Raw genomic sequence first — 21,113 nt, 5'->3', positions numbered from 1 at the left:
CAAGATAAAAACCCATGTTGCAAGACTGAATGACAGGATGGTTTAGAAAACGTTCAGATACAAAATTATAGGCTGATCTATAATATTCATATGCATCATTTTTATTGCTACTTCAATGAAGTATGGAGAGCTTGCTCTGGTCATTCTAGGCATGCTAAAATAGGTCCATTAAAATGTCAGCAAATATTCTGAGAGCAAATAAAGATCAGTGCTCCAAAACAGCATATACAGGCTCAATTCCTTTTTTCAAACAGCCCCATACATTTTATGAATCCAACGTTCAAGATGGCATTTGTGGGGATCAAAAATGCAATAACTACATATCTACAGGAATACACTGTTAGTTGATTCAGTGGTTTCCATAGTAAGTGGCTGCAGTCTTTTAAGTTTGCTGGGCAGATGCATACAAATGAATTATTGTTTCTTTGGCACAGCCACACAGTCTACATACAGTACCATGTGTCAGTTTTATCCACGATGCTAGACTGTACAGTGTTGGCGGGGCGCCAAAGCGACATCACAGAAATTCGCTTTTCTGAAGCTTTCAGTAGTTAATATCCAAAGAAAGTGGTGGTTTGGATGGTGTACGTGTTGATAATGGGAAACATCCTTTACAACGCAACTTTTACCACGCAGTGCCTTTACGATGGAACTTTTACGACGCAAACCATTACAACGCAATGGACTGGGGGGCGCTCTAGGATAGGGAATAGGTTTAATGTACTATCCAACACCTTCCCTACTATCCACGGGGACTGGAGTTGGAATAGTAAATTAAACTATTCAATATCCAGCGCCCCAAAGCACTATGCGTTGTAATGGTATGCGTTGTAAAAACCGCGTTGTAAAAGCATGCGATGTAAAAGCATGCGTTGTAATGTCATACATCCGTTGATAATTTGCGGTGATTAGGCACATATCTCCAACATGGAAAGCCTTTGTACCACTTGTTTAACATCTTTTTGAATTGAGTCTCTGAAATTGGGCCTGCCCCGAAGTTGTGTAATGAGTGCATTTATTCTTCCAATAGTTTCAATAAGGCAAATCAGATCTGCCAGATAAGATTGTGCAATGTATCAAGATACGCAAATTTAAACCAATAGCACATCTTCAGGAAGGAGCCCTGTCCTGCCAGATTTTGTTTGCACAGGTCTAACCCAAGACACACTTGGGCTCGTCATGAGTACTTTGGGAGTCTAAAATCTGATCTGTAAGTTGTTGTTATAAGCAGGTCAAAAACCTCTGTATCTTTACCCTGCATTATTCTCCCCCAGTTTTGCACTCATGATTTGTGTAGGGTGTCAAATGTAAGGCCCCACAGTGACAGCGTTATAACTGAGGTGAATAAAGCTCTTGCTTTTGACGTAATTAGGAGTTTTTGCTAGCTAAAGGTGACTCCAAGATATTTATGCTCATTTTCGTTTCAAATGCTTCGACCATTTATGGTCCAAAAGTCAGTTTTTTTTTATCTTACTTCCAATCCTAAAAATTGTTTGTTTTATTTAAGTTGATTACCAGTCTTTGGAGACCTATTCTGCTCTTGCTAAGGTCGCTGGAATAGAGAAGATTTGAAAACGTTCTGCCCTCTAGTTTCTGGGGATGCGCATGTATCATATCAAGATTATTTGATGTCTGACATTTACAGATTAAAGAGCAGGGATGAGTAGTTGAACCTCTACTTTAACCAGATGTAATGTAGACTGTTCTAGACAGTGTACTAACACCTCCTAGCTTTACGGGCAACCAGGCTTTCTAGTACAACAATTGTATCCCTCGGAGTAATTGTGGATGTAGTCCCAAATTGGCTAGTTTCTGCCATAAGATTTGTCTCGGGGCCCTCAAATCAACAAAACACGAATATAATATGGATCTGGCCGTGAGGGTATTTTCCATAGAGGCAGATAGTGCCACTAAATTAGAGAGTGCTCCAGATTCTGAACAGAACAATGTCGAATTCCATGGGACAATTGTTTTGGTCTGTTGTCCACTTGAAGGAGGAAATTGTCAAAATATGTGCCTTCATTATCCAGTAGGGCTATCAGTCACTAGTTTCCTGGATTGCCTTTTTCACCCCCCTGTTAGATTTGATGCATTATTGATTTCATATGTTTAAAACTGTGGTGTACAGAATGATTAGATCTTTTCCCAATGATCTGGGTTAGATATAAAGAAGGCCTCAGTATACCATTCGCCCAGCCCGTGTGTTCTTGACCACCTTCCACAGTTATTGTTCGCTATATGCAGGTGTTCTGAGCTCATCTGAGTTGCTTTCGTACTCATGATGGTGAATTCAAGTAATCCATTTCGGGATATTGGTTCTTTGCTGTCACTATAATCTGATCTTACAGTTTGCAAGAGAGTCTCGCACTACCTGGTCAAAAATTAAATAATTGGTTTGCTAATAATTAACATAAGTGAGTTCACTTATATTTGCATTGCATTGCATTTGCAGCAAAGTTTTCCAAGAAGTAATTATTTTCCAGAATTGTTTTGGGTTTTTATTTGTGCAAGCAATCAGACGTTTTGCACAGTAGTCATCATATTACTGTTTTTTTTTACTTAACATCTCTATTATAGGTTTGCCAAAGTGAATTTACTTTGGATATTTGGCTTAAGTCATGCGAATAGAGCTTTAATAGGTGAAATTCTTTATTACGCTCTTCCTCATTGTTTCGAGTCCCTTTGTAATGTTTGCTGCACATCATCTATCTTTATAAAACAGGCATGACGCAGAGGTAGAAATATGGTTTGATAAAATGTTTCGGGTAGTGAAATGTAGATATACTCATACTGCAAGATGACACTATTTGTGAATTGGTTTCCAAAGACCTAAAATATGGAAATATTGAGAAAATATTCATATACAATTAGTACTAATAGAAAGGACTATTCCTCTATGCACTTGATGTAATAGAGAGTTGTCATTTTGGGACTGATTCACAAAGGTGTGTGTAAGAAATTGGGCTATTAGTGCAGGATCTGAGGCCTCGTCCACATTTGGTCCACAATTTCTCAATTCGGAAACCATTCACCCCATTGTAGCACTTTACTCTATCAAGATAGCGAAGCAGAGCAGTCCAATGCCTACTCAGGGGAGGTGGCATGGGCCAGTAATCACGATTTGCTGGCACGCAGTGATAACACTCCAAAAATGATTTTCCTTTTCTTTGGTTTTGACAAAGTTCACCACATTTAAATATAAACCAAGGGGAGAGGTGGTGTGCCGCGGCCAGGGTGACTGATGCTGGAATCTGGGGATCACGGTTCGATCGCCGGCGCTGGTGGCAGATTAGCCCAGCACCATGTAACTCTGGGCAATAGCTTGCTTAATCTTCCCGACGGTCCCCAGTGACTGGAGACCATTACGGGTGATTGTTCGTGCTTTACAAATGTGAATTATTATTATTTACTTTGTCAACGAGTCACCGCAATAAAAGATCAATACCCACATTTTAAAAATTTCAGAAGCATATGTGGAAATCAATAACCTTGTTTAAATGCATTAATTGTTAAAAAAAAAGCATTGCAATGTGTATAAAAAATCCCCAACTGCACTATACTGTCAAAAACGCATTTAAAATGAACATAACATGTCTGTTTATTTCATAAACAAATTTTACCCACATAAAATGCAGCCATAAAAATCAACCACTAAAGGTCGTTATGCTCCCAGGTTGTAGAGCAAAAATGCCAGCTTTGCTGAAAAGCCAGGAGGGTCATAGATGTCATGTCCCCAGAAAATAGCCTGTCTTACTGGGGCTACCACAATTGAAATAAACTAATGCAAATTAAGCCCTGAAGGGCACTATGGAGGTCTCCCTCTTCAGAGCAGTGAATATTTGTTGAGCATCTCTCCCGCTGTATTTGGGAAAACCGCATTCCTTATTTTCGCTTTTTCGCTTTTTTCATTTCAAGGGATCCTGGTCCCATCTGGACACACCCAGTCAGCTCTTTGCAGTGGGGGCTGTGAGGGGAGACCCAAGGCCCCCGCAACCCTACTTGGCTCCCTCACACCCAGACATCTCCAGGAACCGGTATGGGAGCCAGTCTATCTACTTTCTACCGCCCATGCTCAAAACAGGGTGATTCTGGCTGTCTGCTGCCCTCTGCCCCTCCCTAGACACTGGCAAGGGATCGGAGGAGGTGCTCAGGGCCCTCTGGGCCTCTCCTGGAAGTGCTGAGTCCTGGAAAAAAAAGTCCTGGGACCTGGAATTTGTCTTTGGGGACCAGGAATGTGGATCTGTGCCCCCTGTAAAGTTTATGCTTGGCCAGTGATGGAGCAAGGTTTCACTCTTAATGAGACTTGCTTGGATTCAACCCTCTCGAAGTTAAATGTAATAAACTAATAAACACGTTTCCTATTACTAATGATGCACCACACAACATTTCTAGTATCCAGGGGAAGATTTCCTATGTGCTTTTTACTAACCGTAACTCGAGTGTCCTAATATGGCTGCCGCAATGCGGGAATTTTTCTGCGCATGCGTCTGTCACACTCACGTGACATGACGTACTTTCTGCTTTGGTGCGAAAACTTTGCTTCTGCGTACTAGAACTAAACATGGCTGCTCTATGTTTTCAAATGCTAACGCTTGCATTGCAGCTTTTACTAAGTTGTTCATTCTGCTTAATCCCTAATGCTGTAGTTAAAATAAAGAAATGGGAATAGAGTAGAGATAAGTGGTATACAGTGCATTCATTTATTCTTTGTTCTAAACCTGTTCTTCTTTGACTTTGCTATTAGCTTGTGTTTGGACGAATCAAGTACTATATTACTCCATCTTGAGTCCCGCGACTGCGCATGAAGTGCATTTTCAAGAGTCCACAAGCCATGGCATTGAATCTATGCCAACGACAGTCCTGCCTGCGATGCGCCTGGGAAAGTGAACTATTGACCCACGGAAAGGAAGACAACTTACCAATCTTCGTATACATTGTGTTTGTTATTGAAACATCCATTGTTAGGAGGAATAAAAGTGCATGGGAAAGGGGTTGGCCTAACGGCTAAGGCGCTCGACCTCGGACCTGGGGAACTTGGTTCGAGTCTCGGTAACGACGCCAAAAACCCCCTGTGATTCTGGGCAAATCACTTAATCTCCCCGTGCCTAAAATGAAAGTGTGTCCTCATGTAACGTAACTGGTGCTATGTAAAGCGCTCTGATAACTGATTCGGTTCGGTTCTAGTTCGCGCTATATAAAACGCTGCAAAAAAGAAAAAAAATAAAATAAATAAAATCATGGGTGGGAACATTAATTTTAATATTTGAATGAAATGACTTCATAACTAGTGTTGTGTGATGACCTCTACTCATCATTTGATCAATCAAATTGAGGTAATACACACATTTGCAACATTGGGGGGTGGTACACTGCCCTGGAAAGTGGTATAACTAAGGTAGGCTTAGCTAGTTAGATTGTCCGACTTGTCCGAATAGCTGACCAGTCACTGACCCAACGCACTCAATAGGCAATCAAGAACAGAGGTGTTGGCAGGGCACTGTGTCAGAAGATTCGGGAGCAGAGGTTTTGGCAGAGCACTCTGTCAGAAGAATCGATACCCAATCAGGGTTCTGGGGGAGAAGATTTGATTATCCAATCGGGGTTCCCGAGGGATAACATTTGCTAACCCAATCGGAGTCCAACTGTTAGCTGCAGAGAGGGGTGTAACGCTGGCGTTGCACTTAGCTGAGGGTATCTGGTTTCATCCTGAATCATTCCTAATTTGGTCTTCACTGGTCCTGATCTACACTTGTGCCGTCTTACTGGCATCTGAACTACTAGCAGTCCTGTTCCTTATCCCAGCCCGTGGCCAGGGTTGGTCTTCACACCATTCTAGGTAAATATAAAATACATGTGGGTATGTCATTGTACTGTTTCCCTTTCCTTACCTTTCCTATGTTTCAATGCTTAAATAAAGTTTCATAATATTTTTGCATCATCTTGCTTTGATTATATTCCTTCTAATTGAATGCGCTATAATCAAATTGGTATGGACTCTGACATTTAAGAATTTACATAGATAAAGTGTTTAAATCTTTCCCGAGTCTGTGGGTATTTTATGAGTGCAAATGTTTATTTACTACCTATTTTCTTGCTAACTCCCTTGTTTTATGGGCCCAGGTGAGTATTGTAAAATCCTGAGCAGGTGAACCTGCGCTCTATCAGTATTCTTTTGGTAGCAGTTAGCTGGTTAGGGTTTAGTTAAGATAGGTAGTTAGTTGTGTATTGATTATTTTTTAAAATTGTATTGATTATATGTATTAACCAAAACCCGTTTGTATTATTCTATGTTTGTTTTGGAATCCCCGGGGGCAGAATAGCAGGTGGTAAATGGAAGCCACACTGCAAGGACACTTGCCTAAGGAAGTAAGTGCATGGTTAGGTAAAACTGGAAGCACTGATTAGGGATTTTCTGTATACATGTGTAAATAAATGATAGCAAAAGAGTTCGTTGGTGAAACTTTGGCCTTATATCACCTAGAAAGGGTAAGCCCGAGGGAGTAACAGGTTCTCTAATGCTTGTATGAATAGTAGGCGGAAGGGATCTACTCGCAGTGTATGAAGAGTAAAGCGGAAAGGGTTTACTCGCAGTAGGTGCAAATCATCTTTTCTTTGAAGTTAGTCACTTAGGCACAGTGGTGAATGTTTTTACGTTGTTGATTAATGAATATTGCATTTAAAAGTGAAAAGAAATAAGTTCTCGTATTACCTTGCAAAGGAAGGAGTCAGTTGCGGAGCTGCGCTGACGTCACCTAGAGCCGCGCTGTTATTGGTTGAGACAGCGGGTGTGCAGCTGAGGTAAATGTAAAGGAGGGGTGAGTGCAGGAGCATGGGAACTTGTCTCACAAGAGAAAAGCCGCGCAATTATAGGCCGAAAATTATTTGAATTCAAATCACTGATTGGTTCTCGAAAATAAGAAAGGCACTGGTATTGGTGAAGCATTTAGTAAACAATTGGGTGTAGCTACATACTAAATTTAATTGTGCAAAATATATGTGGCATTTAGATCCAACAGTTATAGGAAATAGACCCGATAGGAGGTACTTAGCTTTTGCGCAAGAACAATACATAAGAGACAATACATAAGAGGAAGACCTCATATCATGTATGGAGGAGAGAGAAAAATGTCGCAATTTAAGAAAATTAAAAATTTCTTTAAGAAGGATAGAATGATTAAAACTAGAGAAGGAATTATTATTCCTCTACCAAATACGCCCACATCATACATGATGGTAGAAAGGGGCTATCACACCTGTGTGTGGTTAGAGAACTGGACAGAGGACATAAAAGATGATGGTGTTTTGGCATTTCCAGAGCATGGTACCTTTAATGGTATAATTTTATATAATTTAACAACCCGCATGAATGAATTAGACCCCAGACCTAGATGAACCCAGTACGAAGCATTAGAAGAATGGGAGACTGAGGCTTTCGAGCGAGATAAACCCAGAAGCGGCAGAAATTGGAGTAAATTTTATCCAAGATTTCCTAAAGAGACAAGAGAAAAACAAGTGAAGAAATGGAGACAGTCTATGTTAGTAGAAGGATTATATCCTGTACTGACTTTAGAAGAACCATCAGGAAGCAAGTGCAGAGAGAAAATTAGAAATTTAGGGGCATATTATCAAGGGGGTTTATCGCCGCTTTTTTGGCTTTAAAAGCCGAGAAAGCGGAGATAAAATTATCTCCCTATTACCAAGCTGTCGCTAACACCAGTTAGCGACAGCAAATAGGAGATAGCGACCATCTAGGGCCCCGCTTTGCATGTCAGTGATATTTATCACTAATGACATGCAAAGTGGGCGTGCCAAGATGTTAGCGACTGGAAACAGTCGCTAACATCGCTATCTCCTATTACCAACTTTTGGAGATATTCGCGCTAAGCGCGAATATCTTCAAAAGCTAACACCTGCCCAGGAGCAGTTCTTAGCCATGTTATCCAATGGGAGGTGGATAACATGGCTAAGAGCATTTGCTCGATAATGCATGAATATCGCTGACTTTTCAGCGATATTCATGCATTGCGGCCGTTTTTTATCGCATTTGCGATAAACCTTGCTAATAGCAAGGTTTATCTGCGATAAAAATCGCCGATTTGCGGCGATAATTTTTGTCTCTAAACAAGTTAGAGACAAAAATGATCGCTAGTTGTTGGTAATATGCCCCTCAATGACTAGTGGTGAATCAGATGATGACTATTTGGAGGATTTGTTAATGAAAAGTCCGCCACCTTACCATGAAGAAGCAAATAGAGTTAACCCTAGTGTCCCATTCTTAAAATCACCTTTGTTTGGGCAAGTAGTGCATGAAACTTCGTTAGAAAAAGTGCTACAGGAGAGGAACGAGAGGCCATAAATAAACAGAGAAGTGAATTAATTCAGAAAATTTCACAGCTGGATATGAGTCCTGAAGCCTTGACCATTCCCGTAACCATAGGTCCTGTTGTTCCATCATATGGAGAGAAGCAGTCCTGTCCTAAACCTCCCGTTCTGACAATACCTGTAGTGCAATTTTGAAAAGAACCCTTGATAGTTGACGATCAAGCAAGTGAATGCGAGTCAGTGATTTCCCTGATGGATTAACCTATAAGGGAACCGGTGGGTGATTCGATCAGGAAAAACACTCCTGGAAGTTCTAGAGAGGTACGGATGGAAACATCCTCAGGTACAAGAAGCGCTACTGTAGTATCCCTGGAAGAGATGATCCCGAGAAGTAGAAAAGCCAAAATCTCAGCCGAAGGTTTGGATATTTTTAAATTAAGAGTTGAATTAGAAGAAATGATGGCTGGAAAGGTTAAACAGTTTCAGTGAGGATGAATTGTTGTTTATATGTCGAAGTATCACTCGAAATACTAAAACATTTCATGAAAAGTTAATAAGTTTGGCTTCTGAAATGGGAATTGATATTGGAAAATTTAAAGTTTTACAGAAACCCTACCGAGTTGAATTTTCTGAAAAAGATTTAGAAAACATGAAAGTGTCAGGACGTAAAGTGCAGATCAAGGAGTTACTATCGTTGTTACACAAGTGGGGTGATTTAGACAAATGGAAAGCTAGATGGGCAAAGAAAAAGGAGGAAGCCCAAGCGAAAAATACTGCAAATGAATATTTATTAAAAGAACCAGAAAAAGTGTAAAGGTTGCGCCCGATGAGAGAAGTTCCCACAGTGAGGTTATGTGCATGTCCCATGGTCCCGACAGGATATTTTATCATTTACGAATGATTTCCCGAAACTCAGAGAGAAACATGTAGAGTGGTACAGACAAGTCAAAAGATTTGTAAAAGTTTCAAAGGTACTGTTAAAAGATTTAGATGGATTCTTTGACATTGTAGTACCTGGAGATTTATGGACAGAATGTAAAATCACTATTGATTGGCCTAATGATGAGTACCCAAGAGACCCAAAGACAGGAGCACCATCAGATGACGTGATGAAAAAGTATCATCAAATCATAACCTTCCTGAAAGGGAAAGTGCCCCCAAAAGAAACGGATTGGACTAGAATAGGCAGAAGTTCCCAAAATTAGGATGAATCAGTACATGTATATTACGAACGCCTTTTACAGGTATTCAAGCAGTACAGTGGTTTGGAAAGCATTGATACGAAAGACATGACACTTTTTAGTTATCGATTTGTGTCAGGGTTAAAGACAGAAATTTTGCAATTGATTAAACATCATAAAATCTGCTGGCAGGCCAAGCAGGTAGATGAAATACTTACTGATGCAAAATATTGTGAGTATGAAATTTACAATAAACGAAAGAATTTAGAAGAAACAGTAATGTGGGCACAGGTAAAATTAGCAGAGCAGCAGGAACTCCAGTAAAATCAGTTGAAAATAATCAGAATCAAGGAGATGGAAATGGGGGTAAACCAAGAGGTAGAATGAACAGAGAGGAGGCCAAGAAAAAGTTTCCTTGTCTTGGGTGTGGAAAAATGGGGCATTGGAGGAACGAGTGTAAGGCTGTATTGAGTAACAATGTACAAAATGATTATTTGAATCCACAGACGCAGAATGGGGTGTCAAGGAAGCCACAGCAACAGGTAATACAGAACCAGTTACCACTTGCACCTATGCCAGATTCTGGGATTCAAGCAAATTATAAAGTGGATACCACAAATTGGGAGGGAAGTGGAAGGAGAGATGCAGTGACATCACAATTTCTTTTGAGTGATGCATTTTTTGAGGAAGACAGATACTGACGGTGCCTGAGAGGGGAGGACGAGGGGTGCGTGCTTGGTGCATCCTTGCCGGTATATCAGTCAGGTCCATACATTGAGGGGAAAGTTTAAGGAAATGATGTTCCCTTTTTGTTGGATACTGGTGCTACCCGTTCTACTGTGAAAACAGCAGACATTCCAAACCTACCCATCTTGGGAGAAGCGATCCAAGTAGTGGGCATTTCTAATAAACAAATTAGTACCCCTGTTACAGAACCCATGGAAATCAGAACAGTTAATTTTAAAGAAATGCACACATCTGTAGTGTGCGACTCCAGTCCAGTAGACCTATTAGGTAAGGACTTACTGTGCAAAATAAATTGCACAATCTTCTGTACCCCAAGTGATGTTGAGATTCAAACTCCAGATGAAGATGGAGTTTATAAATTAATGTTGGCCAAACAAGAGACTGAAAATAAAAAGATGCTAGTGGAAGACCTCCCAAAAGAATTGCAGCATACTGTGAATCCTGAAGTGTGGGATTTTACTGGAAAAGATGTAGGATTAATGGCAAATGTTGACCCAGTAAAAGTGACAGTGAAAGAAGGTGCAGTTTACCCAAATATTCGACAATACAAAATGAGCCCAGAAATTAAAGCAGGTGTTGCAGCAGAAATAAATCATTTGGTGGAGCAAGGCATTTTACAGGAAATAATGAGCAGTCCATGTAATTCACCTATAATTTGCATAAAGAAACCGAGCGGGAAATATAGGGTCGTACAAGACCTCTGCAAAGTTAATAAAATTGTCATCCCAGGCTGTCCAGTTGTGCTAAATCCTGCAGTGATACTGTATCAGATACCGTGGGGAGCCGGATGGTTCACGGTAATTGATTTATGCCATGCATTTTTCTCAATACCATTACATCCAGATAGCAAATATCTTTTCTCGATCAAATTCGACAACCATGTCTCAGTTTGAAACCGTGTCCCTCAGGGGTACACAGAAAGTCCATCGATTTTTATACATAAATTGAAAATATTTCTTGAATCATTGGTCCTGCCCGAATAGTCTGTCCTGGTGCAATATATAGATGACCTGTTGGTGGCGTCTAAGACTCAAAATGACTGTGTTGTTGATACCATTGCTGAATCATTTGACAGAAGGAGGGCATAAAGTGTCACCTGAGAAGTTGCAATTTTGCACCACATCGGTAAAGTATCTGGGGCACCAGATAGAAAGAGGTGTCAGAAGAGTTACCTCTGAAAGAATCAAAATAATCAGAAACAAGAATCTACCTCAAACGCAGAAAGAAATCAGAATGTTCCTTGGTAAAATTACTGTTAGTGAAACTTAGGTAAGGTTTCTCATCCATAATAAAGGTCCAAAACAGGGTGATCAAAAAGCAAAAAATCTGGCCATACTAAATGGGTGGAACCTCCTTGCAACAGTAGGTAGAAGAGTACTCTTGTAGTGCTACTTCCTGCATACTCACCAGAGCTTTTGTGAGTACGCCCCTGCATGGTTGTTATTAATACTCTGAAAGTAACAAAAAATCAAATAGCCATGTTTTATACTATAAAACGTTTAAAAAGATTTGAAGGCAAAATAAAATGACGAATGAGAGCATTCTGTTTCTTTCGTGTTAGACACATCGTAAGCCAATAGGCAACAAGAAAAAGCCCAGGTATATCCTTCACTATTATTCTTTAGATTTATGAGTGCCAGCTCATGTTAAAACAAAGGCCCACATGCATCATTGTGTCTTTTTGCATTTCTTAATTTGCGAAAAATAAGGAATCGCAAATTAAGAAATGCAAAATGATATGCATCAATATTTTCGGTATTCTTGTGGGATTCGGTAAAAATCGCATTTTTTACCGAATCCCAAAGAAATACCGATTTCTTAACTTAATTTTCGCAATTCCCATTGATTCCTCTGGGCCAAAAGGCCCATAGGAGTCAATGGAAATTGCGAGTGGCACTTAGAAAATTTCATGGGTGCAGGGGGGGGTCCAAAGGACCCCCCCATGCACCCCTGAAATGTACTTTTCAGCATAAGTTACATACACACATGTCCTAAGGACATGTGTGTGTGTAACTTTACAGTTTAAAAAATGCATTTTTGTGCATATTTAATCAATTTCGCAATTTACCACGAAGTTGAACTTCGTGGTAATTTGCACTTCCAATTTTAAAAAACGCATATTTTTCTATAATGATGCATAGCATTTAAGAAATCGCACAATTGCGATTTCTTAAATGCTAATGCAATTTTAGAAATCGTAAAAAAGATGCGACTTCTAAAATGGCATGATGCATCCCAACAAGCACTTTTGCATTCGCAAACGGCCGATTTTAAGGAATCGCACCGTCTGCGACTGCAAAAATGCTTGATGCATGTGGGCCATTATGTTTTCATCCATAAAAAGTATGTGAAATGTTTGATCTAGGTGGCATTGCAGCTCTCTGAATACTAAAAATCAAATGAAATGCGCAAATGCTCACTATTTCCTTCCCTATACATGTTTCTAAAAGTGTCCACAAGAATAAGGCAAAAAGAAAAATCCTGCTCAGAACCTTAAATTGTACCGTAGAATGTTTCAGGTACACAGACTGTGCAAATTAAAAAAAACATGTATGACTGAAGTCTAGGTATATTCCTTAAGGTTAAGTCTGTTAAATCCAGCCTCTGTGCCATGAACTTCAATACATGAAAACCTGCCTCTCACACTAATTATAATATAAAACAAATCTAGAATTCTATGTAAAACTCTCATAGAAGAGAGAATGATATCCTGAAGCTCTCTCATATCATATATGTACCGTCAAAAACTAAACGTATGAATGCTCACTGTACATCCCTTCACTAGATTATTTTATTTTTCATTTTTGTTTGCAATATTTGTAAAGACCTACTGTGTATCTGAACACATAATGATAGTTTTAAAATACACAAAGGTTTATCACAAAGAAAAAACATAACCAGGGTTGGGTGGTAAATTCTGCTCCACCAACTGAGTTCGCAGAGTTTTGTCCACTCTGCCTTATGCTTGTAACTTGGAGTGCTGACAAAACTCACCCAACTGCTGTGTGGCAAAGTTAGTTCTCGCATGCGGCTCACTAATGGTAAGCTGGCAAGCATGAGTGAGAATTGGTGTGCAATAGCACGATTTCGGGCGCTAGGGTGGCACTTGCTGAGATTTTCTCAACGCAGGCAGTCGCAACCGTTTGTGGCGAGAAAGATGCTTCTCAAGTAGAAAATCTGCTACAGAGACAGCAAAGAAGCATCCCCCTCTTGCTTGCCACGTGGTGCTATTCAGGATGATGTTGCAGTGCAGGACAAGCACCTGGTGCTAAAAATCAGCACCACATACCTATTCCCCCGACTCACGGAACTCTGTGAAATCTCCAGGAGTTTTCATGTAACTCCACGTAATTCCGCGGAGTGAAACCCTGCAAGTTCGGCCCACCCCTAAATATAGCATGGAGTTTCAAGTAAGAACCATTTCATTAATAAATATTCCAATAAAGAACGAACAAATAAATTGAAAGACATTTAACATTGATTATTAACTTTTCCAAACATTTGGCTAAAGATTTCCCATGCAGATAAAGCTATCAATGAGCCATGTGTACTTACGGTGTTTATTTAATTGCTGATCAGTAGAAGTTCCTTCGTAAGTAATCGGGTGATGAATGCAGACGGGAAAAATCACCAAGAAAAATCCAATGAGCACAATATCAAGTACTCAAAACAATACAAGACAGGCTTGTGCCAATTTTAGAATATTAATAAAAATTGCCATAACTCCTCAAATCCATCCCTGCAGGATAAACAATGCCAGAGAAGTCATTGCCCATTATTAAGCTGGTACGCACAAAAATAACCCCCATCAAAAAGATCCTTATTTCTCAGCTCCTTGTCCATGCACCTAGATCTCTACATCCTGCTTCAGAGCACTGCGCCCTAGCAAGAGGAGGCCGATGTGTGATGGGAACTCCCCAGAAGATGACCCCTGTATTCAGCATCTGCACTTAGTGCAGCTGACACCATATACTGGTGGATCCATGTAAGTTGACAAATGGAGCCAACAAGAGCTTAATGGGCTGTATCACATAAAGTGAGAAGTGCCAGTGCTAATATAAAGCAATTGTTAAGGGTGGGGTTTGAAAACATGGGGCATATTCACAAGCCCCTATCGCCACCACAACGTCACATTCAGTGACGTTGTGGTGGCAATAGGGGCCTCACCTTATTCACAAGCGAGAAATGCGCATGCGCGGCCGCCCGCGCATGCGCATTGGTTAGCAGGCGGCGGCGTGAACGAGCAGAGGGAGCCCCGGGACGCCGCGGACAAGGTAAGTGTCTTTTATTTATTTTTATGTGCCCATTTCCTAAAAATTAGGTATGTTCGGGAGGGCGGGAGGGAGGCGGGTGGCAGGCAATTTCGCTACGCCCAAGGAGTCGGCGTAGTGTTGCCTGCTTCGTCTACTTTGCAAAGGGCGAAGTAGGCAACACTACGCCCACTTCGTGGGCGTAGCGAAGTCCTTCGCCCAGGGTTATTCATAGTGGCACTTTCAAAAAGTGCTTGCAAGCTTAATCCAGTTCAGGGTTGTGGTGAAATGACCGATAACATTTGATTTAACTATCTGAACTTGTTAAGGGACACACTTGTTACAGCTGACGAACCTGTATCATGGGACTGTATGAAATTAGTTATATGCAGCAGAAAGTGCTGGCATTTCGCTGATTAAATGCAGAAATAGTTTACGTTTTTATATACTAAAAGTAATCGATATACATTGATAGCACTTCATAAGTACGTACCGTTACATTACAGATTGCCCTCACCACATGCTAGGAAGAGACATTTTTCATTATTTAATCTGTCAGATGTACCACAATGTACCACAATGATCAGTCACAATGTAGTTTCCAGTGGAGCATACTTTACAAAATGCCTTTAATATGTAGTTTTACCAATGATGTATAGTTAGTTGGAATTGCAAACCAGTATTCCAACCTGTATTTTTCATTACAGCATGGCACCAAATCAAAAGTGATGCTCCACTTTTGGGAGGATAAAGTGCCTCTCTGATAAACCAGAGGAACGTTTTGAACAGACGTTCTTGCTCGCACTTAATTTTAAGTTTAACCTCTATATAGAATTAAATAATATTATTGTCTGCGAAAGGTACATGTTTATTCACATACTGATAAAGTCGATTTCCACTACAATTATCTTCTTCAGCATTTACTGCCACAGCGGGTTTCTCTTTTTTGCCAGTACGTTGTGTTCAAGCTTAAGCATATTTCCTGAGGCATTCTTTGAATCTTTGAATATGGGGCTGGCAGTCTGATTAAACTACAAACACAGTCTTAATTTGTTTTCTCCCTAGTGCCTCCGAAAAATCACTAAAGTCCAGGAGGGAAAAGAACGTCCAAATCGTCGGAGACAGAACTAGTTGGACAGTAGGTTTCTTTCTTGGTTGCATAAATCCTGCAACAACTTACTGGATCGCTTTTAGTGCAATATTTTCTTTTCTAACCCTTTTATGTGTAGTTTTTGAGAAATACATGGCAGAATTCTCTTCAACATCTGTCACAAAAAGAATCATAAATTCATTCGAAATACATACAGCAGATAGCCTTAAATTAAGGAAGGCAAGTTACATCTTTAGTATCAAAATGACCTTACACAAAAACCAAAATACCATCTTGGAAGCTATTTGAGAACACCGAAATGCACTATATGTATCAGTGGGAATCATCACAATATAATCAAAATATTGAACAATTTATGACAGAGGACTATTCTTTCATGTTACTGTCAGCATTTCAGCATAAACAACATGAGTCCCAGATGTACTAAACATAGGTCGCAAACTACTGGTCACAATCTGCGACCAGCATTTTTGCATACATGGTTAAAGAAGGTGAGGAAAAAGAGTGTGTCACAAAACAGGAAGCGCACTTCCTAATGAAAAAGAAACCCAGTGTACCATACTTCTGTGTCCTGCCCAATATACATAAAGGAAAAACTCCACCACCTTCAGGAAACCCAATTGTGGTAGAAATTGGTTCAGCACTAGAACCATTGTTGTTGTTGATCATTTCCTCAGACTCTTGGTAAAAACAATGCCATCCTATGTGCAGGACACCAAAGACATACTTAACACGCTTAGCTACATTGAATTCAACCCAGAATGTCAGATACTCATGACGCTAGACGTCAAAGCTTCACATGCATTCCCCAAGAGGAATCATCAAGAGTACTGGACCATTTATTACAACAGGTCGAGTTGAACTCCACAACCCTGCAAACTTTTGTGATGGGCTGCGCACGTACAGCTTGAGGAAAAAACTATTTCAAATTTGAAAAACAGTTCTCCTTGCAGACCCACTGGACCTCTATGGGCAGTACGTTTGCCCCCAGAACAGCCTGTTTGTATATGCATGCAATCAAGAAGGAGCATATATACAGTGAGGCCAATCCATTTCATGATCACATAAAAGTCTACAAGTGCTACATAGATGACGTGTTCATAATCTGGTCAGGGACAATGGCCTCTACCAATGATTTTACAAGATGGATCAACAGTGCATAAAAGTTCCTGAGATTCACCATGACTGTGAGTAGAAACAAGATGGCATTCCTATACTTGAGGATAACCCCATATGAGAACACCTTACGCAGTGAAGTACATTCCAAACCCACTGACAAGAATAACTTACTTCAATATGACAGTCCCCACCCAAAAACCTTAGGGGACAACCTGCCAGTAAGACAATTCCTCAGGTTAGGAAGATATTGTACAGACAAAAAGGACTTTGAAAAAAATGCTGATCTCCTCACGAAAAAATTGAGAGAAAAAAGTATCCGAAACAGATCATAACAAGAGCATCAAATACTCCAGGGGAAGTCCTGTGGACCACCTTCCCAAAGGCAGGACCTGAATGGTTGACCTGTGTGACAACACTCTATAAAAATGCAAAGAATTGTAAACAAATATTGACATTTTTCAACCTCTGGCTCCTTAGAAAATGAGAAACTCATGTTCTCCTTTAAATGGGGCAAATCCATCAAGGATGAACTGGTTCATACCTGCCCTAAACTGGAGAAGATACATAGAGATATACCAACACTATGGAAAGCACACACCATAACAGGATATGCAACCTGTGGACACTGCAGTACATGCACGTTGGCAAAAAGAACTAAAGAGCTGGATCTAGGTCTAAGAACACTGTGGATAGCCCAAGATGGCTGCCGTGTAGGAGCCTCCAGAGGAGCTCCCGGTTTGGGGAATACCAATTTACTTGTTTATCCATGAAAAACCATTGCACCGGCCCTCCCTCGCCTCCCCCAGGACCGGACTGCACACCACTACTGAAACATACCGCTGAAGTGGTCCCTAGCATCTATTTTACCACTGGATCGAGCACTGCGGCTGCTCCAGTCCCACACTGCCCGGACACCAGTACCGCTTGGTAAATAGTCCGCTCCGTGGCCAATCTGCTGCTGGAAGGCAGATATCCACTGCAACGAGCTGTGGGATACAATCCTGTGGGCTCCTCCGATCCTGTGCCTGCCGACCTCCTGATCTTTGAAGATCGTGGTCTCCTTGCGCCGGTGTGGATCCCATATGGAGGCGCCATTTGTAAGGTCTCTCCTGCTGGCAAGAGGAGTTCGGTGCCTTCGTTCCCTTAGCAGCCCATCGGCAGCCCCAGCTCCTTCTCTGGATTACTCCCCCCGTTCCTTCTTACCTCGGCACCCTAGTGGGGACATGTTCTTTCGCTACCTGATTATGCAACTGTAGCTCATGTTTTCATTCTAAACTGCTTTTCCTGAACACTGAGACCTGTGCAACATGGCTAATGCCCGGTGGAGCTGATAGACAGCTATAGAGTAGATTGGCCCTGCTTTCCCCCTCGACCATCACCTACCCAGCCGGACATTGGGCACAGTTTCTTCTTCGTCTCTCTGCTATGGCTCCTTCCTCCCCTGCCTCCTAGGAATTCTCACTATCTGCTTTTGTGAACTGTACCTTACTATACTCCTGTAACTGTTGTGACTTGTAACGTAACAATCCTTTGTTAAAGCGCTCTGATACCCCGTGTCTTGCTATAGCTATATAAAAGTTCTCAAACCATATCAAATAAAAAAACATTTTCCCTGATCGCTGAGACCTGAGCAACTTGGCTGATGCCCGGTGGAGCTGCTAGACAGTTATAGGGGATTTTGGCCCTGATTTCCCCCTCAACAGTCACCTACCCAGCCGGACATTGGGCACAGTTCCCCCTAATCTCCTTGCTATGGCTCCTTCCTCCCCTCCTCCCTACAAATTTCAGCAACATTGTTTTGTTCACTGTACCGTACTATCTTCTTGTAACTGATGTAACCTGTAAAACAACAATCCAAAATGTAAAGTGCTCTGATACCCTGTGGGGTCTGGTTTGCGCTATATAAAACTTTTAAAAATAAAAAATTCAAACGGAAATCAGTAACTGCAACTCCAAAAATGTTGTGTATTTGTTCACTTGTATCTGTGGAGAAATATATGTGGGCATGGGACTAAAGCAAAAACCAGGATCAATAAACATCAAAGCACGCTCACATGTCAGAAGAATCTTTCTAAATTAATGAGACATTTTATTGAAAAGTGTCATGTGGCTGAGGAATTTGTATGGACAATCATTGAGCAAATTAAACTGAATTAAGGCAATTATAACATTCTATTTAAAGCTGAGCAAAGATGGATATATCATGTGGACACATCAAATAAGGACTTGTTGTCAGCGGAAGCATGAAAGACCAAACTCATGAACTGTGGATGGATCCTGATGGGCTTTAATGCTTCTTTAGCATTGCTTGTGTCATGCCCTCAGCTCCATTCTCTAAAATCTTTAAAATATTGAGAAGAGGTGACTACCCAAAAAACGTATGTAGTGTGCACTCATTGGTAGTCCCCTGACCCCACGTTTATACAAAATAGAGACTGATATTGTGCCCTGAGAAAGGTCCTAATGCCACTATTAGCCAATATCCAAACTCGCGGCGGCACAGATCCATGGTGTAACAGGAATGTTTGTAACTTTTCGAAGGAATCAAGTGTGAGGAAATGTCTAATCAATATTTAAATGAACATATAAAACAGTGTTATTTGTACCAGAGCTATTTGCCTTGAGACAAAGTACATGCAAGGCCTCTGTCCTGACTTAATAGACTGATGAAAATATTTTCCTGTATGTAAACTTATTATAACTGTATATGCCACTTTTCCTGTTGTCCATGTTGATGTATATATGGATTTCTGCATTAAGTGGTACATATATGTGGGATGAGTGAGATTGTTGTTTGAGATTTGATTGAGTAAGTATGAATGTGGTGGGGTGAGATAGAGAACTATTAGGGGAAGAAAAAAGACAAAGAGAAAAAAAAAAAGAAAAAATACATTCTTTGCATACTTACTGTTTTATTAACTACTAGCTTACCCGTCGCGCGTTGCTGCGATCTCCGAAGAAAGGAAACTCAAGGCAACTAGTTATGATAACATTCAATTTACATTGTGTCATTTTTATTGAAACGTATTCATTTTAATATGGAAAACATTTCAAAGTGTCGTTTTAATTATAATTTATTTATTCGAGTGCTTGTGGATACACGATTTTTTGTTTTTCCGTCTGGTGCGTACATCAGTATTCGAAAGATTATGAGGGCCCTGGGGGGCCGATCTTTAAAAAAAATGTATGCCAGAAACCTGCGTGGGAGTGTACTCAACATCTTCCCAAAGTTTCCTGGCGATCGAATGAATGCTGTTTTAATTCTATTTATTTATTTGAGTGCTTGTGGATACACGATTTTTTCTTTTTCCGTCTTGTGCTTACATCAGTATTCGAAAGATTATGAGGGCTCTGGGGGGCCGATATTTAAAAAAAAGTATGCCAGAAACCTGCGCGGGAGTGTACTCAACAACTTCCCATAGTTTCCTGGCGATCGGATGGATGCTGTTTAAATTCTATTTATTTATTCGAGTGCTTGTGGATACATGATTTTTTATTTTTCTGTCTTGTGCGTACACCGGTATTCGAAAGATTATGAGGGCCCCGGGGGGCCGATATTTAAAAAAAATGTTTGCCAGAAACCTTTGCGGGAGTGTACTCAACAACTTCCCAAAGTTTCCTGGCGCTTGGATGAATGCTGTTTTAGTTCTATGTATTTATTTGAGTGCTTGTGGATACACAATTTTTTGCTTTTCCTTCTTGTGCGCACATCAGTATTCGAAAGATTATGAGGGCCCTGGGGGGCCAATATTTAAAAAAGAATTTATGCCAGAAACCTTCGCGAGAGTGTACTCAACAACTTCCCAAAGTTTCATGGCGATCGGTGAATGGTGTTTTAATTCTATTTATTTATTCGAGTGCTTGTGGATAAACGATTTGTTGTTTTTCCGTCTGGTGCGTACATCAGTATTCGAAAGATAATGGGGGACCTGGGGGGCCGATATTTAAAAAAAAATTATGCCAGAAACCTTTGCGCGAGTGTACTCAACAACTTCCCAAAGTTTCATGGCGATCGGATTAATGGTGTAGTAATGCATAAAGGACAAACAGACAGACAGACAGTCAGACATACAACTGTTTTTATATATATAGATTTATTTTATAATATATTTTTGATATGATACTTGTTTGATCCAATTCATTGGAAAAGGACTCATAATATGATGGAGTGTATCTTTTGAATTCTCTATCCAGGTCGGTGTCTGTTAAATTCTTCATATTATAGCGAGACATTTCAACCTATATATAAATAAAGGCAGGTGGCAATTCGGTCCCCCTCTGGGTGGTCTTTCTAGTCACATCCAATAAGGACCTGAACAATGAGGTACAATTATCGCTAGTATGAGAGACTGACCGAATTCTGTGCTAGTAGTGACAGGCCAG

Source organism: Lissotriton helveticus, chromosome 2_2 (genome assembly GCF_964261635.1).
Source record: "Lissotriton helveticus chromosome 2_2, aLisHel1.1, whole genome shotgun sequence".
Classification (NCBI taxonomy): domain Eukaryota; kingdom Metazoa; phylum Chordata; class Amphibia; order Caudata; family Salamandridae; genus Lissotriton; species Lissotriton helveticus.
This window is presented reverse-complemented; position numbering follows the sequence as displayed.